Here is a 19,558-nt window from a genome sequence, read left to right as displayed (position 1 = left end):
AATCCTCGTGTGGGGTGCACTTACAAAACTTTTCAAGGTTGCAAGCCCTCATCATTCAGTGGAACAGAAGGACCAGTCGGTTTAACCCGGTGGATCGAAAAGATTGAGTCTGTGTTTAAAATCAGTGGTTGTATTGAGAAGGACATGACCAAGTATGCATCATGCACCCTACAAGATAGTGCACTCACGTGGTGGAAAAACTATGTGAAGGCCGTAGGAGGAGATGTAGCTTATGATACTCCTTGGGAAGAATTCAAAACAATGCTAATCAACGAATATTGTCCAAGGAACGAGGTTAGGAAGTTGGAAGCTGAATTACGAAGCTTGAAAGCTGTTGGTACTGAACTCACCAACTACAATCAGCGATTCATGGAATTAGCTTTGCTATGTCCTGAATTGGTACCAACCGAAGAACGGAAGATTGAACTGTACAAAGACGGTTTGCCTAAAAAGGTCAAGGCAAATGTTACAGCATCCAAACCCAAGACTATTCATGAAGCTATCACCATGGCGAACGAATTGATGGACCAGATTATTCTGGATAAGAACACCGATGTCAAGACATCGGGAAACAAAAGAAAGTGGGAAGGTAATCATCAACAATCCAACAAGAAACAAGAAACCACGCAAGGTGCGGGTAGCGGTTCAAACTCAGGTTACAAAGGACGAAATCCTTTATGTAACAGATGCCACAAACATCACTCTGGTTATTGTAATGTGTTGTGCAACAATTGTAATCGAAAAGGTCATCTTGCTGAAGATTGTAGGGTTCCTGCTACAAATACAAACGGTACCAAGACTCCTGCCACTAATGCAAATAGAACTACCTTGGCCACTGTTACTTGTTATGGGTGTGGGAAACAGGGTCATTATAAGAGCCAGTGTCCGAATCCAGAGAAGAATAATGGATCTGCACGTGGAAGAGCATTTGTTATTAATGCTAGAGAGGCGTGTGAAGACCCGGAGCTTGTTACGGGTACGTTTACCATTAATAACTTATCCGCATCTATTATATTTGATACTGGTGCCGATAGAAGTTACGTGAGTAGAGACTTTTACGCTAAATTGAATTGTTCATCATTACCTCTAGATGCTAAGTACATGATTGAGTTAGCTAATGGTAAACTAATTAAAGCCGATAAAATTTGCCGTGATTGTAAAATAAATTTAGCCGGAGAAACATTTAAGATTGATTTGATACCCGTAGAATTAGGAAGTTTTGATGTAATAGTCGGCATGGACTGGATGTCCAAAATAGGAGCTGAAGTTGTGTGCGCCAAGAAGGCAATTCGCATTCCTCGTAAGGATAAAACGCCAGTAATGATTTATGGAGAGAAGGGTAACTCAAAGCTAAAACACATTAGTTATTTGAAAGCTCAAAAGTGCTTGAAGAAAGGGTGCTATGCTATCTTAGCATATGTTAATAAAGTTGAAATGAAGGAAAAAGTGAAGAGCATCAACGACGTGCCTGTGGCAAGAGATTTTCCTGAAGTATTTCCGGAAGAGTTACCAGGATTACCTCCATTTAGATCTGTAGAATTTCAAATAGATCTAGTACCGGGAGCTGCACCAGTGGCTCGTGCTCCATATAGACTTGCACCATCTGAGATGAAAGAGTTACAAATCCAGTTACAAGAATTACTGGACCGTGGTTTCATTCGACCGAGCACTTCACCGTGGGGAGCTCCAATTTTATTCGTCAAGAAGAAAGACGGATCTTTCCGAATGTGTATAGATTATCGTGAATTAAATAAGTTAACTATCAAGAATCGGTATCCACTACCGAGAATTGATGACTTATTTGATCAATTGCAAGGATCATGTGTTTACTCGAAAATCGACCTAAGGTCGGGCTATCATCAACTACGCGTCAAAGAAGAAGATATTCCGAAAACTGCTTTTCGGAAACGCTACGGTCATTATGAATTTTTGGTCATGCCGTTTGGATTAACGAATGCGCCAGCTGTATTCATGGACCTCATGAATCGAGTTTGTAGTCCGTATTTAGATAAGTTTGTTATCGTTTTCATTGACGATATTCTTATCTATTCCAAGAGTGAGCAAGAGCATGAGCAGCATTTAAGATTGGTATTAGAATTATTAAGAAAAGAACAATTATACGCCAAATTTTCTAAGTGTGCGTTTTGGTTGAAAGAAGTGCAATTTTTTGGCCATGTTGTTAGTAGTAAAGGAATTCAGGTTGACCCAGCTAAAATTGAGGCCATTGAAAAATGGGAGACTCCTAAGACACCAACGCAGATACGCCAATTTTTGGGTTTAGCTGGTTATTATAGAAGGTTTATTCAAGATTTTTCCCGAATAGCTAAACCATTAACAGCGTTAACACAAAAAGGGAAGAAGTACGAATGGACTTCTGAGCAGGAGAGTGCATTTCAATTACCGAAGAAGAAGTTGACTACAGCACCTATTTTATCGTTACCTGAAGGGAACGATGATTTTGAGATATATTGTGACGCTTCGCGACAAGGTTTTGGTTGCGTCCTTATGCAACGGAAGAAAGTTATAGCATACGCATCCCGACAATTGAAGATTCATGAGCGGAATTATACGACGCATGATTTAGAACTGGGAGCAGTAGTGTTTGCATTGAAGATATGGAGACACTACTTATATGGGGTTAAATGCACTGTGTTTACCGATCATAAAAGCCTTCAACATATCTTCAATCAGAAACAGCTGAACATGAGGCAACGTAGGTGGGTCGAGCTGATAAACGACTATGATTGTGAGATTCGCTATCATCCTGGGAAAGCGAATGTAGTGGCCGACGCTCTAAGCAGAAAGGAATGGGAACCAATTCGAGTACAAGCAATGAACATAAAAATTCGCATGAATCTCAACTCACAAATCAAAGAGGCTCAACGAGAAGCTCTTACTAAAGAAAACATAGGAAATGAAATAATGAAGAAGTATGGGAAACAACTCGTTATACGGGAAGATGGAATTCGATATTTTGCAAACCGTATTTGGGTACCAAAGTTGGGTGGATTAAGGAAGTTGATATTGAATGAGGCACATAAGACAAGATACTCGATACATCCTGGAGTTGGAAAGATGTATCAAGATCTTAAGACACATTATTGGTGGCCTAATTTGAAGACAGACGTTGCAACATATGTTGGGGAATGTTTAACTTGTTCCAAAGTCAAAGCAGAACACCAGAAGCCGTCAGGATTACTTCAACAACCAGAAATCCCAGAATGGAAATGGGACGGTATTACCATGGATTTCATCACAAAGTTACCTAAGACTGCCTGGGGTTATGACACCATTTGGGTAATAGTTGATCATCTCACCAAATCTGCACATTTCTTGCCTATAAAGGAAACGGATAGAATGGAGAAACTATTACGATTATACATAAAGGAAATTGTTTCAAGGCATGGAATACCTATTTCCATTATATCCGATCGTGATAGTAGATTTACATCAAAGTTTTGGCAATCACTACAGGAGGCCCTGGGAACTCGTTTGGATATGAGCACCGCATATCATCCACAAACTGACGGGCAGAGTGAAAGAACAATTCAGACTCTTGAAGACATGCTTAGGGCATGTGTGATCGATTTTGGAAACGGATGGGATAAATATCTACCATTAGCAGAATTCTCGTATAATAACAGTTATCATGCGAGCATTAAAGCTGCACCATTCGAAGCACTATATGGAAGGAAGTGTAGATCCCCTATCTGTTGGAATGAAGTAGGAGATCGACAATTAACTGGTCCCGAGATCATACACGAAACGACTGAGAAGATAGTACAAATCAAGGAGAGATTGAAAACAGCCCGTAGTCGCCAAAAGAGCTACGCCGATGTCCGAAGGAAACCATTAGAGTTTCAGATCAGTGACATGGTTATGTTAAAGGTGTCACCTTGGAAAGGTGTAATACGTTTCGGTAAAAGGGGTAAACTGAACCCAAGGTATGTAGGCCCGTTCAAGATCATCGAACGCATTGGACCGGTAGCTTATCGACTCGAGTTACCGCAACAACTCGCCGGAGTACATAATACATTTCACGTATCAAACCTTAAGAAATGTCTTGCAAAGGAAGATCTCACCATTCCTCTTGAAGAAATCCAAATCGACGAGAAACTACAATTCATAGAAGAACCAGTCGAAATCATGGACCGTGAAGTTAAACAACTCAAGCAGAGCAACATACCGATCATTAAGGTTCGTTGGAATGCTCGAAGGGGTCCCGAGTTTACTTGGGAACGAGAGGATCAGATGAAACAAAAGTACCCACATTTGTTTCCCGAGAATGCAAAATAGGTACAATTTTAAAATTTCGGGACGAAATTTATTTAACGGGTAGGTACTGTAACGACCCGGAATTTTCCGATCGTTCTATACTTATGAGATTAATATTTACATAAATTAAACCTTACCAACATGATAAGCAATCCAAACTGTTGAGACTTATATTTTTGAAAAGAGTTTTACACAACGTTTGACTGTCCAATTTGACCGATGATATCACGAACTATATAACACACGATAATTATACGATTATGTATATGTACATATCTATACATATTTAACATGATTTAAGGATGGTTTAACATTTCATTGTGAACTAACAACAATGAGTTATAAGTATACTTTGAGACCACTAACTTAAGTTTTCAAAACGATAACTATATGTAACGTTCTTTGACATATATACTTACAATCTATAATGTGTTATGATTTATGTCACCAATATGATTTAAGTGTAATAGGATTAATTTGTAACCAAAATAATCTTGATAAATATCGAACAAGTTTGGGGAAGTGTGGAGTGCACACTTGTTTGAAATTATCTTGATTATGACGGGGGTTCGGGGGCAGCGCCCCCGATAAGCGGGGTCCAAGGGGTGGCAACCCCTGGCGGGGTCCAAGGGGCAGATCCCCTGGCTGGGCTAACATTGCTTTATTAAAAATGTCTTAAAATTTTATTTTTGGCCCGGTTGGACCCAAAATAAAAACTCGATTTTGAGCTTCTTTTACCGTATCATACTCATCATCCATACGTATTTACTATTGGTAAATACACATCAAATCAATATCCTTATCAGCTTTAGATCTGCCCTAGATAAGAGGGAATCTTATTTGTAAGCTAGCATACATTATTACTCAAAAATTCAACACAATAATTTGTCCTTGTTCCCTCAACAACCAGACTGTCCTATAAGTATCACCATCACCTTGGTTTTTCATTTCATTCTTACAACCATATTTCTCTAACAAAAAAAAAACACACTCTTAGGAACTCTAAGTGTTCTTCACAATCTCAGCAAATACTCATGAAGAACTAGCTTCATGAACAACCTATAATCATCATAAGAAAGTTTGATCAAGATTATTTTTATCTTTTCCAGTAGCTTTATCCAAGTAACTTGAGGTAGTAACCTTATCCATAATCTTATTAGATTCATATTTATATAGCTATCTTATTTTGTGTTATAAAATTTTTAACAACAAGAATATAGTTTGAATGATTTCAAACCTGTTCGCAAACTAAATAGATCATTCTAATTTGATTTTTAAAACACTTCAAAACCTGTAATATATCATATTATGACAAAATCGGATTAATCATATCTTGGCTAATTAACATAATATTTAATATATATTTACTTATGATTTGATTCTATATATTCCAGGACCACTCGTAAACAACACGAGAAGATTAATCATAAGACCTCATGATTGTACGCAACACGTCATCTGACAACACGGTACTTTATGTACGCAACACGTCATTTGACAACATGGTACCATGGGTCGAGATTAATTCTGATCAATACGAATACGATGGGGTCTTTATTTATTTTATTGAGCAACTAATTGTGGACCATTAACAACAGACTGCTAACTACGGACTAAGAAAATATTAAAAGTATTAAAAGTATATATATATATATATATATATATATATATATATATATATATATATATATATATATGTAACGATTACTTGAAAAGAAAATATGTTGATATATTATATATATGGTTAGGTTCGTGATATCTATCGGAGACCAAGTCGAGTTAAATACCTTCAAGGAAAAGGTGAGTATATAGTCCCACTTTTAAACTCTAAATATTTCGGGATGAGAATACATGCATTTTATGATTTACGTTATGGACACAAGTGATTAAAAATATATATTCTACGTTGAGTTGTACCACTGGCATACTTCCCTGTAACTTGGTAACTATTATTTACATGAGGTATTGTAAACGCGAATCCTGTTGATAGATCTATCGGGCCTGACAACCCCAACCGGACTGGACGACCAGTATTCAACGGTTGCACAGTACTTCGTTTCGGTAACTACACTTGGTACGGTGTAGTAAGATTTCATAATAAAGGGAATATGCGACGTTGATTAAATGTTAAGTATGGTTATCAAGTGCTCAACAACTTAGAATATTTTTATTAAAACGTTTATATATGAAATCTTGTGGTCTATATTTATAACGCTGCCGGCATTAAACCTATAACTCACCAACTTTATGTTGACGTTTTAAGCATGTTTATTCTCAGGTGATAACTAAAAGCTTCCGCTGCAACATGTTGAATTTAAGCAAGATCTTGAGTATGCATATTTGTGTCAAAAATAAAACTGCATATCAGTGGATTTGTAATGTAAAATATGTTGGAGGTCGTATTGTTATTATCACATGTAAAGTTTGTAAGTCTAAGATTATCGCTAAACGATAATCATTATTAAGTTGTTTAAACCTTGTATTTGTAATAAAAGCTATGGTTTGTATTGTAAAAACGAATGCAGTTTTTGAAAAATGTCGCATATAGAGGTCAATACCTCGCGATGAAATCATATGTTATTGTATTCGTCCTTATGGTTAAGGTTGGGTTATGACAACGCGAAACTGAAGTCTGAATCTGATCTTTATAATCTGTGTTTGAGTCTGATCTTGAGTAGTCTGCATTTGAGTCAAACTGTTAAGTTCGAAATTCAGACTCATATCTCAATCAGAGTCTTGAGTCTGAGTTTCTAGACTCAGAATTACAGCAGAACTAAAAATACATATCTTTTAATATAATCATCAGATCAAGCTAAAATTTTTACACGAGATAGATCTATATGCCGTTAACCTCATATCAAAAAATCATGACGATCCAACGACCAACGAATCTAAAACAATCGTTTTAAACTGACTGCACAGATTAAAACACAAGCAGACTGTCGTGTATTCAAAAATTTATATCTTTTCGTAGACACGTCCAATCAAGATGAAATTTTTACACAACGACCATCTATATGTAATCAATGACATATCCAAAAATCATAAAAATATAGATGAAACGAAGATACAGTAATTAAATTACTGAAACTGCACTGAAAACCCTCCAATCTCAGCAGCAGATTTCGACCATTGATATCTCTCAATCCAAAGCTCCGATCGAAATTTCCTTCAGTAGGAATTTAATTCCATGTGTTGTGAACCTACAGTTAAAATTTTATGAAGATTGAACGGTTAACGAATGAGATATAATCATTTATGTATCGCTGCGCATAGCATGACGAATCTGAAAATGATTTTTTTTTGTATCTTCAATAAGACATCTTTTGCTCGAAAATGACCGGATCATCAACAAGATATGTTGAACCTGCTCTGATACCAATTGATAGACCCCATAACGTCGATCAAGCAAAAGAATTAAACATTAGCTTAGTGCGGAAACGAAGAACAAAAGAAGTTTATCAAAGTTTAACATTTTATTGAATAAATGAAGAACATAAACAATGAAAAACAGGGGATAGACGATCTCAAAGTTATGAGATCGGTTCTTGCTGCAGGCAAAGACAACTAACCTCACCCCAAGACCTCTTTATTTATAGAGTCTTGGGGGTAAGAATTAGAAAACTAAATCCCCTAAGATAAATAAAAATCCCACTAATTAAGGGATTTATACCCATACCGATTTTATCCAATCAATTCTAATATATAAAAAATCTTTTCCTAAAAATAGGAAATCTTTTCCTAACAGTTGAAAACTTATATGTTAATTTGTAAATATTGAAACTTTAACGATGTTTAAAATTTATGTGCTGATTTATAAATGTTTAAAACTTATGCGTTGATTTTTAAATGTTATTATTCATCAATTTTGACTTTAAGAAGGAGTTTTAATGTGTGTTTTTTCCACGCAAAAGAACCTATATATTAACTATCAAAAATCCATACAACCCAAGGAGTTAAATCTGCCTAAATACATAACTTTGACACACCAATACCAAACTTAATTACATCTTTAGAACTCATTGTCAGCTAGTATCTCTATGCAAAAGTGGATGCAAGTTCAAGCCTCTTTCGTGTAAAAAATTAAGTTAATGTCACAATATGATTAGTTTCGTTCATCTCAAACATGGAGTATTCGTTGGATGTTTTTTTACAAGCATTTGACTTTTACATACATTTTTTTTATCGGGCGTGTGATGTTATGCGAGGTGTACTAGGAAATAGTATTATTTTTACAACAAAATACTATTAAATACGATACAATTTTACACAAGATATTTATTTATTTATAGAATGGATATACCTAAACCTTGCTACAACACTTATAGGCAATGTACCTAATCGTACAGTAGTGTAGTTTTTAGTAAGTCCGGTTCGTTCCACAGGGATACACTTAAACAAGCTTAACGCTATATTAGTTTAACTTATAAAAATACAAATATATATATATAAGTAATATTATTATTATTAAAGGGGGTTTTTACCGTTTAATGACCGGTTTGTCGAATTTAAAATTTTAGTCGCAGTTAAAACCTAATGTAAAATATTAAATAAATAAAAGACTTAATTTAAAGCGTAAAATAAATAACGATAATGAAATTGCGATAAATAAAATTGCGATAATTAAAGAGTACGATAATTAAAAGTGCAATTAAATACAATGATAATAAATAAAAGTGCGATAATTAAAAGTGCAATTAAATATAAAATAAAGGAAATTAAATATGAAATAAAGGAATTATGCTTATTTAAACTTCCGTAATCATGATGTTTGACGTGTTGTTTTTAGTTTATTCCCATGGTTTAATTGTTCTTTGTCCTGGATTATTCGATATGTCCATACGGATTTGTCCATAATAGTCCATCAGTCATAAATATAAAGTGCGAAAGTCTTCGTCAAATTATTCTTATTCCCGAAGTCAAATATTCCAACTAATTGGGGATTCGAATTGTAAAAAGGTCTTAATACTTTGTTTAATGAATACACCAGGTTATCGACTGCGTGTAAACCAAGGTTTTACTACTTTATTAACAATTACACCAATTACCCTTGAATGTAATCCACCCCTGTTTCAACAAGTCTATTAACTATTAATCCAATTTCGTGTCCGATAAAATGAACAATTATTGGTATTTATAGATATCCCGCCCACCGTACCCAGTCAAGCGTATGTGGTTATATATAAATATGTCAAATTATAAGTCTATATATTAATTTAATGAGGTATCGTTTAGTTAATATAAGCTCATTAATAGCCCATAGTCTAATTTTCACAAGTGTCGTTCTTTTATCCAAACCCCAATTATGGTACAAAGCCCAATTACCCAATTTTAATATTTAGTCTAACATCATGATTACTTTGGCATTAAATAAGCATAATAATAACTTAGCTACGAGACATTAATTTAAAAATAACATTAACCATAACTTACAGTGATTAAAAATAGCGTAGCGTTACACGGACAGAATTTCGACTTACACCCTTACAACATTCGCTAACATACCCTTATTATTAAAATTTAAAATTAAAATTATAATATAAATATAAATATATTTACGTATAGATAGAGAGATGGATATATGGTATATAAACTGAGCCAAAACACGCGAATTTATAGGACCAGGCCTGGATTTCAGGGCCATGCGATCGCATGGTTTTTGTTCTTCCAGGCCATGCGATCGCATGGCCAGCTGGGAGAGCTCAAAAGTCTTTAAAAACGTGGGCTGCATATTTATTTATTATATAATATAATATATATAATTAAATATAATTAAATATATATTATATTATATTCTTGTACTCCGTTGACTTGTAATTTTAGCTCCGTTGCGTCGCGCGTTGATAGTTGGTTCATGTCTCGGTTCCGGATTTTTGAACGTCCTTGCGTACAATTTAATATCTTGTACTTTGCGTTTCGCGTCTTGTACTCTTGTAATTTTGAGACGTTTCTTATCAATAATTGGAACCACTTTGATTGTACTTTGTACTTTTGAGCTTTTTGGTCATTTGCGTCTTCAATTCGTCGAATCTGTCTTTTGTCTTGACCTTTTATTATTTAAACGAATATCACTTGTAAATAGAACAATTGCAACTAAAAGCTTTTCTTCCTTGAGGGATAATGCTATGAAATATATGTTCGTTTTTAGCATTATCAAATATTCCCACACTTGAGCGTTGCTTGTCCTCAAGCAATATAGTCTTGAAATAAAAATACTAAAATCACTTCTTTATTCTTCACACTTTGTACATCAGTGATTTCTATACGGCGGTATAAACAATGGTAGTAACGATGTGGTTTACAGTCCCACATGACTATAAAAATTTAGATCTTTTAAGGAAATTGGATCTTTATGAAAACATTTGATCTTTTAAAAATTTAATCTAGCTTTTACCCTAGATAAGTTTTTCGGAATAACCCTTCACCGGTGTTTGCAAATTGTTTTTGTGGGTTTGGTGGGTTTCAGATTTGAAAATTTTAGCTCAAAACTTGTGGTTTTGTGTCACCCACTTGCTAACCTTGTATTGGGAAAGCAACACGTCCAGTATACTTGCTCCGTATATTACCTTTCGGTAAACTACCGTCCGGTTGTAAAGGAAAGTGTTGAACAAGCAACTGTTAAGGCAATGTCCCCTGACATGCTTTTAATTATGGTCTATAACGTGTCGGATGTAATTACTATCCTTGGTAGGAGCAATAGTAAAGCTCACCCTTATAATTTTTCGGTCTGGCACAAGGTCCTGTCTTTGACCATGCTATGCAACCACCGTTCTTAAGGTTGACACCCGATTTGGTTCAGGTAACCTAATGAATTCCAGGTGAATTCCTAGGATTTTACGTTTAATAGTAATGAACGCATTGAAAATGGGTTTTCAGAAAACAAATCGGTTTGTAATTTTAATCAAAATATTTTCTCGTTCAAGCTCGAGTTTAGATATCATTGAATTCCATGAGTTTATAATTCTCAATCTTTAAGGTCAATCTCTAGGATTGAGTAATATCAGGCTTACAAGCTGATTTTTGATCTTTAAGGGGATTATCCTTTCTGGGGATCTAATTCATTAGTCTTATCCAGCTAATTTGCACGGCGTCCTCCCCATTTTACGAGACAGATCCTCTCATGGTTAGGATAAGTCTGACCACTTGACGACCCTGTTTGATGCTGAGGTCCGTGGATTTCCTGCTGATTTTAGTGATGACTTTTCTAGATTTTTCGTCAACCTACAGCTAGTCTGGACGACAACTTCATGACCTAAATCAAGAAGCGCGTTTCTTTTTCAGAAGACTTTACTTCCTTTTAATGATGGAATTGATTCATCATGTAGATCCATCTTTCTTTCATATATATTATAGTAAATTGGGTAAAACTGTTTAGATTAGTCCAAAGCAAAAGTATCTTCAGTTATTTGTACAAAAATATGTGATATATGTTTTAAATAACTTGGTAGATTTTCTCACACTTGGCTTTTATTTTCCTTTTTATTGTCCTCTATTCCATTTTAAATGAATTCTAACATTTTGATTTGTTTCTCAATTTATATCCTTTCCAAGGTAACAATAATTTCGGTGTTAACACCTAGTTTTATCGTTCATAAATATGTATAAACATGATTTTGAGTTCATTTTGAAAAATTTTACTAGAATTGGGTAGTCAGTATATAAGACTAGGGCTGTTCTTTATTATCAGAGAGCACTAGATTCTAATACAACTACTGCGTTACTAGTATTTTTAATGGTAACCAAGTGTATAAATTTTTTTTTAAAAATCTGAAAGAATTTAACCCCTTCCGACACTTAAGATCTTGAAATGCCCTCATTTGCAAGAAAACAGTAACAATTTAAATTATTGAGGGTGATTAGCGTAGAAAAATGATTAAATTTTACCAAAGTTTCCAAACATATTGGCGTTTGTATGCTGAATGATAAATGGTGCATATCATTTGTTCATTCCATCTTGTTGTTACATCACATTTGTTTTTCGTTTTGTCGTCAAAATTAGTAGCTTTTGCTGAACTTAATGCCAGTCTTTGAAAATGCGCTGTTTTACCCTGTTTTGTACAATTGACAATATACATACATACAAATATAAACATGCATGGTAATTTGAAATGGGACTTAAAATCCCACTTTCAAATCAAATATGAAACATTAGTACAACATAATAAAAATATTAAACATTACAATAAAAGTATCATAATATAATGTGTTTAAACATAAATAAACAGAAATAATAATAAAAATTAGAAATTGTATAAATTACCAACCGGAACTAAATCAATCTGGATATGGGTTTCAGTGCATGTCATCGTTCGGGTTCCATGGTTGGTGATAGGTGTACTGGTATGCCTGGTTAGGGTCGTAGAGAGTATAAGGCGGTCTCATCTCGGGCTGGTGTGAAGGATAGTAAGCTGGTCGGGTTGGGATGTAGGGCTCCTGAGGTGACAGCCGGCTCATAATCTGACGCTGATGATAGTCCCATCTATCATATTGTCGTTGCCTGGAATGCTCGTAATCATTCCGGGCTTGCCACTGCTCCATCTGACGAAATCTCTCCGCGTTTGTCATGTCTACCTCATCTACACGCTGGTAGACATCAGTCATAGCCTCCTGAATGACATCCCTAATGTCATCTGCTTCCTCCATCTCCTCATCTGAGCCTCTCTCTACCTAAGGATGACTACCTACATAGGGTATTGCCTGGTTGCGTCTACTCTTTAATACCTTAGCACCCGCATAAACCCTCAATCCTAAAAGCTCAACCTGTTCCCTACATTCCATAAGTGGACCCCCTTGGTTCTTATCTACACCTAAATACTCTCCAATGAGAGTAACAAAAATACCTCCTCCAATTATCCCCCCTTCCTGTATTCCTTCAACCATCTTAGATAAATAAAAACCAACACAGTAGGGGATATTAACAAAGCCTCTTGGGTCTCGAATACACTTTAGGTAAAATAAATCATGTAAGGTCAATTTTTCCTTGTTGTGACCTCTCTGTGTAATCGAGTTAGCCAAAAATCTATGAATTATGCGAAGCTCGGCTTTGTTAATATGTAAGTAGGTATGTGTTCCTCCCCTCCCAAAACATTATAATCGGACATACGCCTCCAGACGGCGTTCGCATCAAAATTCCTATCTACCCTTTCACGATAAATCAAATTCATACAATCGGGTAGTAGTAATTCAGCGGGCGTATATATCTGTAATGCCCTGGCCATGTCCATCATGGACATCCTGTACATCCTACCGCCAAGTATAAATCTAAGAAAACTTCTATCATCTAATCTATCTACATCTACATTTAATGCTATAGTACTCATCAGCTCAACACACCATTCCTTATATACAGGTCTACGAATGGTGAATAAGCGTTCCCAATCAGTAAAAGAAGAACTGCCATACCTTTGTATCAAATGCTCCCTAACACGGTCAGCAAGTTGGACCCTTTCCAAAGGATCCCAATCAATTACCCTAGGCACCTCTACATCTTTCGTTACTAATTTGAATTTATTACTTTGATATGCCGGGTAATCTCTCCATCGTCTATCCAATCTCAGATTAGGATGCAATGTGTGTTCAGGAATCGTTGGGTATTCTACAGGCGGATGCATCAGAAATACTATGAATTCAGTAACAAACTGTAGTGGATCATAATAAGGTACATGTTGATCAGGCTGATGTTGTGGTTCCTGTTGTGGTACTTGTTCAGGTTCATATTGCATTTCTGGTTCTGGTTCTGGAGCAGGTCGTCTAGATGATGACAATGATGAACCTCCAGTATCGGCTCTCAGCAAAATACATTAAACACAAAATTTGTGCATCCAAATATGCATTAGTGTTAGCAAAATAACAATTTAAAACAATCACAATAACATGTTAAATCAAACTTAAACTTATATGCATTTTCATAATTTTTACAATTCTATACTTTTTCAAATAAGCACATATGAAAATGTAGATAAAGTTCATAAGCATTTAACTCAAATAACATGTCAAAATAGTCATTACTAACAATTAAACAAGTCACAAATGATAATTATATCAAATTAATCAAGTTCATGAATTTTAGATTTAAAAAGTCTACTTTGATCTCCAAAAATCATGTTTGGGATCAATGTTTGGATCATTTAACTACCTAAACATGTTACACTACTCAATTTAGCAATAATTCATGACAAAAATCGGTCATAACCTGTTTATATCAAAAAGCCCCAAATTGCCCAAGAACACAAACCCTAGATTTCTAAAAAATTTGAAGTTTTTGGCTACAAATCATGTTAAATAGCATCAATCTAGGTTATACATGCATAAAATACTAACAATTTAACTCTAATTACACTAGAAACTAACAAAATCAAATTAGGAAAAATATAGCTCAAGAACACTAAAAATCAAATTTAAAGAGGTTTATGGGTGTAATTTGAAATGTCCCGTTCTTATTGATTAAAAACATTCCATATTAATTGATTTCGTTGCGAGGTTTTGACCTCTATATGAGACGTTTTTCAAAGACTGCATTCATTTTAAAACAAACCATAACCTTTATTTCATCAATAAAGGTTTAAAAAGCTTTACGTAGATTATCAAATAATGATAATCTAAAATATCCTGTTTACACACGACCATTACATAATGGTTTACAATACAAATATGTTACAACAAAATAAGTTTCTTGAATGCAGTTTTTACACAATATCATACAAGCATGGACTCCAAATCTCGTCCTTATTTAAGTATGCGACAGCGGAAGCTCTTAATAATCACCTGAGAATAAACATGCTTAAAACGTCAACAAAAATGTTAGTGAGTTATAGGTTTAACCTATATATATCAAATCATAATAATAGACCACAAGATTTCATATTTCAATACACATCCCATACATAGAGATAAAAATCATTCATATGGTGAACACCTGGTAACCGACATTAACAAGATGCATATATAAGAATATCCCCATCATTCCGGGACACCCTTCGGATATGATATAAATTTCGAAGTACTAAAGCATCCGGTACTTTGGATGGGGTTTGTTAGGCCCAATAGATCTATCTTTAGGATTCGCGTCAATTAGGGTGTATGTTCCCTAATTCTTAGATTACCAGACTTAATAAAAAGGGGCATATTCGATTTCGATAATTCAACCATAGAATGTAGTTTCACGTACTTGTGTCTATTTTGTAAATCATTTATAAAACTGCATGTATTCTCATCCAAAAAATATTAGATTTTAAAAGTGGGACTATAACTCACTTTCACAGATTTTTACTTCGTCGGGAAGTAAGACTTGGCCACTGGTTGATTCACGAACCTATAACAATATATACATATATATCAAAGTATGTTCAAAATATATTTACAACACTTTTAATATATTTTGATGTTTTAAGTTTATTAAGTCAGCTGTCCTCGTTAGTAACCTACAACTAGTTGTCCACAGTTAGATGTACAGAAATAAATCGATAAATATTATCTTGAATCAATCCACGACCCAGTGTATACGTATCTCAGTATTGATCACAACTCAAACTATATATATTTTGGAATCAACCTCAACCCTGTATAGCTAACTCCAACATTCACATATAGAGTGTCTATGGTTGTTTCGAAATATATATAGATGTGTCGACATGATAGGTCGAAATACTGTATACGTGTCTATGGTATCTCAAGATTACATAATATACAATACAAGTTGATTAAGTTATAGTTGGAATAGATTTGTTACCAATTTTCACGTAGCTAAAATGAGAAAAATTATCCAATCTTGTTTTACCCATAACTTCTTCATTTTAAATCCGTTTTGAGTGAATCAAATTGCTATGGTTTCATATTGAACTCTATTTTATGAATCTAAACAGAAAAAGTATAGGTTTATAGTCAGAAAAATAAGTTACAAGTTATTTTTGTAAAGGTAGTCATTTCAGTCGAAAGAACGACGTCTAGATGACCATTTTAGAAAACATACTTCCACTTTGAGTTTAACCATAATTTTTGGATATAGTTTCATGTTCATAATAAAAATTATTTTCTCAGAATAACAACTTTTAAATCAAATTTTATCATAGTTTTTAATTAAGTAACCCAAAACAGCCCGCGGTGTTACTACGACGGCGTAAATCCGGTTTTACGGTGTTTTTCGTGTTTCCAGGTTTTAAATCATTAAGTTAGAATATCATATAGATATAGAACATGTGTTTAGTTGATTTTAAAAGTCAATTTAGAAGGATTAACTTTTGTTTGCGAACAAGTTTAGAATTAACTAAACTATGTTCTAGTGATTACAAGTTTAAACCTTCGAATAAGATAGCTTTATATGTATGAATCGAATGATGTTATGAACATCATTACTACCTTAAGTTCCTTGGATAAACCTACTGGAAAATAAAAAAATGGATCTAGCTTCAACGGATCCTTGGATGGCTCGAAGTTCTTGAAGCATAATCATGACACGAAAACAAGTTCAAGTAAGATCATCACTTGAAATAAGATTGTTATAGTTATAGAAATTGAACCAAAGTTTGAATATGATTATTACCTTGTATTAGAATGATAACCTACTGTAAGAAACAAAGATTTCTTGAGGTTGGATGATCACCTTACAAGATTGGAAGTGAGCTAGCAAACTTGAAAGTATTCTTGATTTTATGTAACTAGAACTTGTAGAATATATGAAGAATACTTAGAACTTGAAGATAGAACTTGAGAGAGATCAATTAGATGAAGAAAATTGAAGAATGAAAGTGTTTGTAGGTGTTTTTGGTCGTTGGTGTATGGATTAGATATAAATGATATGTAATTTTGTTTTCATGTAAATAAGTCATGAATGATTACTCATATTTTTGTAATTTTATGAGATATTTCATGCTAGTTGCCAAATGATGGTTACCACATGTGTTAGGTGACTCAAATGGGCTGCTAATAGCTGATCATTGGAGTGTATATACCAATAGTACATACATCTAAAAGCTGTGTATTGTACGAGTACGAATACGGGTGCATACTAGTAGAATTGTTGATGAAACTGAACGAGGATGTAATTGTAAGCATTTTTGTTAAGTAGAAGTATTTTGATAAGTGTATTGAAGTCTTTCAAAAGTGTATAAATACATATTAAAACACTACATGTATATACATTTTAACTGAGTCGTTAAGTCATCGTTAGTCGTTACATGTAAGTGTTGTTTTGAAACCTTTAGGTTAACGATCTTATTAAATGTTGTTAACCCAATGTTTATAATATCAAATGAGATTTTAAATTATTATATTATCATGATATTATCATGTATGAATATCTCTTAATATGATATATATACATTAAATGTCTTTACAACGATAATCGTTACATATATGTCTCGTTTAAAAATCATTAAGTTAGTAGTCTTGTTTTTACATATGTAGTTCATTGTTAATATACTTAATGATATTTTTACTTATCATAGTATCATGTTAACTATATATATATATATATCCATATATATGTCATCATATAGTTTTAACAAGTTTTAACGTTCGTGAATCACCGGTCAACTTGGGTGGTCAATTGTCTATATGAAACATATTTCAATTAATCAAGTCTTAACAAGTTTGATTGCTTAACATGTTGAAAACATTTAATCATGTAAATATCAATCTCAATTAATATATATATACATGGAAAAGTTCGGGTCACTACAGTACCTACCCGTTAAATAAATTTCGTCCCGAAATTTTAAGCTGTTGAAGGTGTTGACGAATCTTCTGGAAATAGATGCGGGTATTTCTTCTTCATCTGATCTTCATGCTCCCAGGTGAACTCGGGTCCTCTACGAGCATTCCATCGAACCTTAACAATTGGTATCTTGTTTTGCTTAAGTCTTTTAACCTCACGATCCATTATTTTGACGGGTTCTTCGATGAATTGAAGTTTTTCGTTGATTTGGATTTCATCTAACGGAATAGTGAGATCTTCTTTAGCAAAACATTTCTTCAAATTCGAGACGTGGAAAGTGTTATGTACAGCCGCGAGTTGTTGAGGTAACTCAAGTAGGTAAGCTACTAGTCCGACACGATCAATAATCTTGAATGGTCCAATATACCTTGGATTTAATTTCCCTCGTTTACCAAATCAAAAAACGCCTTTCCAAGGTGCAACTTTAAGCATGACCATCTCTCCAATTTCAAATTCTATATCTTTTCTTTTAATGTCAGCGTAGCTCTTTTGTCGACTTTGGGCGGTTTTCAACCGTTGTTGAATTTGGATGATCTTCTCGGTAGTTTCTTGTATAATCTCCGGACCCGTAATCTGTCTATCCCCCACTTCACTCCAACAAATCGGAGACCTGCACTTTCTACCATAAAGTGCTTCAAACGGCGCCATCTCAATGCTTGAATGGTAGCTGTTGTTGTAGGAAAATTCTGCTAACGGTAGATGTCAATCCCAACTATTTCCGAAATCAATAACACATGCTCGTAGCATGTCTTCAAGTGTTTGTATCGTCCTTTCGCTCTGCCCATCAGTTTATGGATGATAGGCAGTACTCATGTCTAGACGAGTTCCTAATGCTTGCTGTAATGTCTGCCAGAATCTTGAAATAAATCTGCCATCCCAATCAGAGATAATAGAGATTGGTATTCCATGTCTGGAAACGACTTCCTTCAAATACAGTCGTGCTAACTTCTCCATCTTGTCATCTTCTCTTATTGGCAGGAAGTGTGCTGATTTGGTGAGACGATCAACTATTACCCAAATAGTATCAAAACCACTTGCAGTCCTTGGCAATTTAGTGATGAAATCCATGGTAATGTTTTCCCATTTCCATTCCGGGATTTCGGGTTGTTGAAGTAGACCTGATGGTTTCTGATGCTCAGCTTTGACCTTAGAACACGTCAAACATTCTCCTACGTATTTAGCAACATCGGCTTTCATACCCGGCCACCAAAAATGTTTCTTGAGATCCTTGTACATCTTCCCCGTTCCAGGATGTATTGAGTATCTGGTTTTATGAGCTTCTCTAAGTACCATTTCTCTCATATCTCCAAATTTTGGTACCCAAATCCTTTCAGCCCTATACCGGGTTCCGTCTTCCCGAATATTAAGATGCTTCTCCGATCCTTTGGGTATTTCATCCTTTAAATTTCCCTCTTTTAAAACTCCTTGTTGCGCCTCCTTTATTTGAGTAGTAAGGTTATTATGAATCATTATATTCATAGATTTTACTCGAATGGGTTCTCTGTCCTTCCTGCTCAAGGCATCGGCTACCACATTTGCCTTCCCCGGGTGGTAACGAATCTCAAAGTCGTA

Source organism: Rutidosis leptorrhynchoides, chromosome 9, assembly GCF_046630445.1.
Source record: "Rutidosis leptorrhynchoides isolate AG116_Rl617_1_P2 chromosome 9, CSIRO_AGI_Rlap_v1, whole genome shotgun sequence".
NCBI lineage: Eukaryota > Viridiplantae > Streptophyta > Magnoliopsida > Asterales > Asteraceae > Rutidosis > Rutidosis leptorrhynchoides.
The sequence above is the reverse complement of the archived record's forward strand: the minus strand, read 5'-3'. Positions refer to the sequence as shown.